This window comes from Chinchilla lanigera, unplaced genomic scaffold, assembly GCF_000276665.1.
Source record: "Chinchilla lanigera isolate Chin_1 unplaced genomic scaffold, ChiLan1.0 scaffold00021, whole genome shotgun sequence".
Taxonomy (NCBI): domain Eukaryota; kingdom Metazoa; phylum Chordata; class Mammalia; order Rodentia; family Chinchillidae; genus Chinchilla; species Chinchilla lanigera.
In genome coordinates, this window is record NW_004955422.1 from 14,667,821 (window position 1) to 14,673,820 (window position 6,000).

General features: G+C 45.9%; 1 protein-coding gene across 7 annotated transcripts in view; it reads right to left on the bottom strand.

Annotated features, from left to right (window-relative positions):
- The window catches only part of Nap1l4 (nucleosome assembly protein 1-like 4), a 42,314-nt gene extending 36,963 nt beyond the window's left edge, over positions 1-5,351 (bottom strand). For 3 of the 7 annotated variants that reach the window (XM_005384214.2, XM_013514102.1, XM_013514107.1), the window contains exon 1: positions 5,254-5,345. The gene's annotated coding sequence lies outside the window, so the exon portion shown is untranslated. Of the gene's footprint in view, positions 1-4,872; positions 5,076-5,223 lie in introns of those variants that run through there. The other 4 variants (XM_013514105.1, XM_013514103.1, XM_013514106.1 and 1 more) reach the window with 4 other exon arrangements.
- Positions 5,352-6,000: the final 649 nt, after the last annotated feature.

Genomic DNA, 6,000 nt, shown 5'->3' on the forward strand with positions numbered 1-6,000 from the left:
AAAACACCACGTGGGGGAGGGGCAGTGGTGTGTGCCTTTAATTCTAGTTACTAGGAGGCTGAAACAGGAAAATGGCAAGTTTGAGGCTGTGTCCAAAGTAAAATTTTATTTTATTTTATTTTATTTATTTTTTTTTTTTTGGTTTTTCTCCGGTACCGGGAACCGAACTCACGACCTTGCGCTTGCCAGGCAGGCGCTTTTTGCCGCTGAGCTAAATCCCCAGCCCCCAAAGTAAAATTTTAGAAAGGGCTGGGGATGTGGTTTGGTGGTAGAGTGCTAACAGGTACAAGGTCCAGGGTTCAATTCCCACTAATGCAAATAAATAGATAAGTAAATAAATAATGCTGTGTACCATAAATAGTTTGTCGATTAAAAATAAATGAAAGGTGGCCAGGTGTGGTGGTTCACACCTGTAATCCCAGCACTCCAAAAGCTAAGACAGAAGGATTGGTGTGAGTTCAAGGCCTGCCTGGGCACTACATGTCAGAACCCTGTCTCAAACAACAACAAAACAGAAATAAGTAACTAAATGGGAATCAAGTTAGAATACGGAAAGGATACCAGGCAAAAAATATTCTAAATTTTCAAAAGAATGTAGCAGTTCGGGTTCACTCCCAGGGTCAATGTGCTGCTTTTATTGATGCAAGACTCCACAACAATTCTATTTATAGATTAATTTCCATTTACACCAAAGAAACTGTTTTCATGGGGGAAAACTTTTTTTTTTCTAGTTTGCAGCAAATTCTGCAATATAATTTAAAATTCCTAAATTTCTGTTTGGGGGACAGATTCTTGCTATGTAGTTCAGGCTGGTCTAGAACTTACTTTGTAGCACAGGATGGCCTCAAACTTGCAGTGATCCTCCTGCCTCAGCCCCTCAAATGCTGGGATTACAGGTGTGCACCACCAGACCCAGCAAAATTCCTAATTTTTTAACTAAAAACATTTGGTCTATAGCTAATTTAACTACATAATTTCAAATTGACCCACTTTTAGAGACAAAGGCATAAGTGAGGCACTGGGCTCACATTTCATCAAACATTTTTTTTTTTTTAACACCTAAGTTTTTATATCTGTATCATCTTCACTAATTTAAAGGTCTTCAATGCCTTTACAAGGTATAACCAAACGAAAAGTGGGTATGGTGGTACATGCCCATAATCCCAGCACTTGGTAAGGCTGAGGCAGGAGAAGCCCAGCCTGAGCTACGTAGTGAGTTTGAGTCCAGTCTCAGCATGTGACTAGACACAAACATTTGGGAGTTTAAAATCCAGTAAAGACCTCCAGACCTCCTTACTTTGTCATGAAGGGAATTCCCCCTCCACCCTATTTCAAATCACAAGTACTCAACACCTCACTCCTCTCTCATTTTTTTCACCAAAGCAACTTCCACTATTTAACTTGCTTGTCTGTTTCCCACAGAAACAACAAGAGCAAGGCCTTTTATCTGTTTGAATTAGTGGGCACCCACAGTACCTAGAATTGTGTCCCACACAGATAAGGCTCATGAATGAGTGAATGCGTGAATGAGTAAATAAGTAGATACAATAAGCACTGAAAGCTACTCTGCAATAACTGAGTAAATGACTACTATTTTACATTGTACACTGCACATAAAGTAAAATGTCCATCTTTCTACTAAAAACTACTAAAGAGAAATCACCTCACAATGTTTTTGAACAAGCTTTTCCCCTGGACACAGGATGGAAGCACATTTAGTTATAAGAGCTGACGGAGTGTTGGGCATGGTGGCACATCTTATAATCCCAACACTCAGAAGGCTGAGGCAGGAGGATTGCCACAATTTCGAGGCCAGCCTGAGCTACATAGCAAGACACTGTCTAAAAAAAAAAGAGCTGACAGTATATTTAAGAGTAAGAGGAAATTGAAGACTACACTGCAAGCAGTCAAGATCAAAAAGGAATGTTCACAAAGCCACCTTTTGTAGTTTTCATACTACAAAAACTTCTACTAATCACAAAATTTAATATTCAATAGCAAACCAATTGTCTTCCTCTTTAGTAGGAGGGATGGAAAAACCAATGACTGCTACATGAAAACAAATCCATATCTTCACAAACATTTCTTTAAAAATGTCTTTAACAAACACAAACCACTACCCAATAAGTATCTAACATGTATGCTCAAAGACATATCTCACAATTCAAGTTCAAGGAGGCTTGAATTTGCTAACCAGAGATACTATGTATAGTAAGCTAAGCAGAAGTTGGAAAGGAGTGGTTTCTTGCAATTTTGCATCAGCTACTTCCCATCCCCAAGTGGCAGAAGAGTCAAACTAAAATCTGTCTTTTATTCTGGACGCCGAAACTACACAGCTTTTTTCTTTTTTTGGTACTGGGGACTGAACCCAGGGCATGACATTGAACTACACTATATTTCCAGCTCCTTTCAATTTTGAAATGAGGTCTAAATTGCCTAAACTGAGCTTGAATTTACAACACTCTTGACTAGTCTCCCAGACTGCTGGGATTACAAGCACGAGCCACCATGACAGACTGACCCAGAGAGCCCTTTCATTTTGAGACAGGATCTTGCTAAATTGCCCAGGCAAGCCTTGAACTTGCTATCCTCCTGCCTCAGCCTCTGGATTTTTTGGGATCACAGACAGGTGCCAATTTCCTTTTACACGAAAAAGTGCTCCTTGGCTAATAAGCCTGGGCTAAAATCAACAAGCTCATTGTTGCTAGCTTATTATTCAGGCTTAGGCCATCACTGGAAGGACTGCATCGAAGCAGCATCCTTCTATTGCATTTCATGTAGCTGATGGCCCCTGGGCCTTCAGAATTTAAATGAGTCTTGCCCAGAAGATTTTTTTTCTCCCCCTAAATTTTAGGTTCTCTGGCAAAATTTTTGGAAGAACAATGCAAATTTACTACAACAGGTCTTAAACTGCACACACCAAAGGAAAAAAAAAAGCGCCTCTAAAAAATAATTCCAGCCAGGTGTTGGTGCAGGTAGGAACCTGAATCTCAGCATTCTGGGACGCTGAGGCAGATGGATTATGAGTTCAAACTTACCCTGTGTAGAAAAATTTTATTCAATATTCCACAGGTAAGTCTGATCATCTAAAGGGCTGTTCACAAAGCCATTATATTCCTTGTGTTCTGAAGACAAAATTATGAAACACAATGTACCCCTTCTGGAAATCAAGTGATCAGGTTATCAAACCCATAAATGATAAAATTGGCTATTGCAAAGAATTCAACCAATTCCTCCAATTACTATTTGTACAGTACAGTACAGGATTCAAAGCTAATAAAATCTAACAATGTCACAAACAGCAGACCTTCCAAACCAGTAATACTGATCAGGAAAAAAAAAGAATGCAAATGATATACAACAACAGCTCTCTAAGACAGCAGTAAAGTGTTTAAATGATGCATGAAATCGTACAGAGCACTCAGCATTCCCAGGGATAAGGGAATTGTACAATTAAAAGGTCATCCAACCCAAGTCCTTAAAAGCAAAAGTTCACTTAGGCTCAAGGCAATAAAGATAATGTAATTTCCCATTAAACGCTTTTTTTGAGACAGGGTCTTGCTATGTAGTCCAGGCTGGCCTCGAACTCAGGGGGATCCTTCTGCCTCAGCCTCCTGAGTGCTAGGATTATAGGCCAGGCGTGCACCCCCACGCCCGGCCCATTCAAACTTTGAATTCCCTCGGAAGCAGCAGGATATCTGGACAAAATTAAAACTATAAGGGTTTTAATCCAAGCCCTGTTGCCTTAGATAACTCATTATACTCAACATCAAAGGTCCTTAGTTTCCCCAGTAGGGAAGTAATACAACCTGAGAATCCCTATTCCAAAAATCACAAAACACTCTAAAATCTGTAATTTTTTGAGCACTGTATGTTTGTCAGATTTTGAATTTCCAGATTAGGGAAGCTCATTTGGTAAATCCATGTAAATATTTCAAAATTTGAAAAACTCCAAAATCTGAAACACCTTTGGTCCCAAGCATTTCAGGTAAGTGGTAGGTACTTAAACTGTAGTATCTCACAGATTATTATATAAAATAAGTTAATTCATGCAGAGAGCTTAGAAGAGCCCCTGGTGTGTAGGAAGCAGTTAGTCATTCACGAGTACAGTTACTACTGCAGGAGAGTAGTAACTTAAAAAATACTGTACTTAACTTTTTAAGGCCAACTACTTAATCTCCATACTTGGACATTTTTAATGCATGACAATTACCCCAGGCTTGTTTTTATACCGTATACCTACGTGCAGGAATATGGAAGACTCATTTCAAAAGGTAACAGCACGGTACATGAGAAAAAGCACAGACCTATCTACCCCAAGGATTCCTCTGAGAGAGGAGAGATGCTCAAGAAGCCGCAAAGACCTCCAACACACGATCAGACACACGTTAGAGCCCTAAGGGTCTAACGCTGGAATCTGTATTACCAGACACTGAACATGGTCTGTCACCTAATCAGGCTTAGATCGAGAACCGTGGACCGTAGAAAGTCTTATCGTGACCAGGCAGTGCTCTGCTAGGACCAACAAAAAAGCCTTTAGAAAACAAGGGAGGGATTAGGGAAATACCAAGAAACTCTACCGGCAAAAACACACATGGGACTCCGACCCCCCGAACTGCGAGAAACGCAGGGAACTTTCCCTACCCATAACAAGTGCAGACCACTAAATTCTTCCATCTCTTCTGCAAGCGGGTTTTAACAGTAAAACTAGCTTGAGGCCCACCTTGCCTGGGTACTTAAATCTCCCCAGGCCATCCCTTCAACACCCCTTAACCCAAGTCCTTCGTCCTGGGAGCCGGCCGGGCTCCGCGCTTTCGCTGCACTGAGGGTTTTTCTCCCTCTGCCACCCCGACTTTAGAAGCCGAAGCCCACCGTCACCCGTCGCGCCGCGGGGGCTCACGACGCGTCACTACAGGACCCACCGCCCCGTTCGTCGGGTTCGAGCGCTCCGCGCGGCGTCCAGCTCCACGTGCGCGCGGGAGGGCGGCGAGGAGGCCGCGGCGCGAACAAAGCGCGGCTGACCTTCAGCTGGGGGCGGAGCGGGCGGAGGGAAAGGGAGGGGACGCCGCCCGCCGCCGCCCGCGGCCCAGCCCGCTGCCGCTCGCTGAGGACGCCGCCCCGCCCCTGTCGGTGCCCCGGCCTATCACGCCCCAGACAGCCCCCAGCAGCCCCTCCAGTCCCCCCTCCCGCCTAGCCCCCTCCCTGTTCCTCTGCCCAGTGCACCGTTAGCCGCTGGCACCGCGCGTTCCGCACCTCGCGCCTCCTGCGGCAGTGGCAGCCGTACCTCCGCTCGCTCCAGGGCTGCGCCGCCGTGGCCGCCAACAACACTACCTCCCACTGGCTGAGCCGCCTGGCTCCACCCTCTGCGAGCAATACGGGTTGCGATTGGGCGAGAGCGGCGCAAGTCAACAACGATTCGGCGCCGTGGTCAGAGTCCAATCAGGAGCCGCTGGGGGTCCGCCGCGCCGCTTGCGGAAGCCATATGCAAATTATTGTAATGTCTCGCTCTGCTGCGCGAAGTGTTCTGTGCCTCCTTAAAGGGGCCTGTGCCGCGCGGTGCGGTGAACTTTGGCTCGGCACGTGGGGAAGCGTGTTGTCCTCCGTGCGGCGCCGCTCTTACAACTTGCTGCGCTGGTGCGTTAGGGTGGCTGTTTCCCGCTGTGGGACGGAGCCTCCAAACGTGCGCTTTGGCTTCGCCCCAGCCCGAGTTTAGTTTACTTCGGACCTCAAACCTCCGGTACCTGCCATACCCTAAATCACCACCTGTGCATCCTGCACCCGAGCGCCCTCCGCCCGGCCTTTTCCACCCTCCACCATGTGCCCTAGGGCAGCAGAAGAAATTAGGGCTCACTCTTCCACGCTCGTGACTTCCCATCACCCCCCATCCCCGGTCCCGCGATGTCTCAGCAGTCTAGACCGGGGCAGGAGCGGCCCCGCTGTCTCTCCCTGGAAGGGTTCCCTCCACCTACTCTGGGGCCCCAGCCTCCTGTCACATTTGAT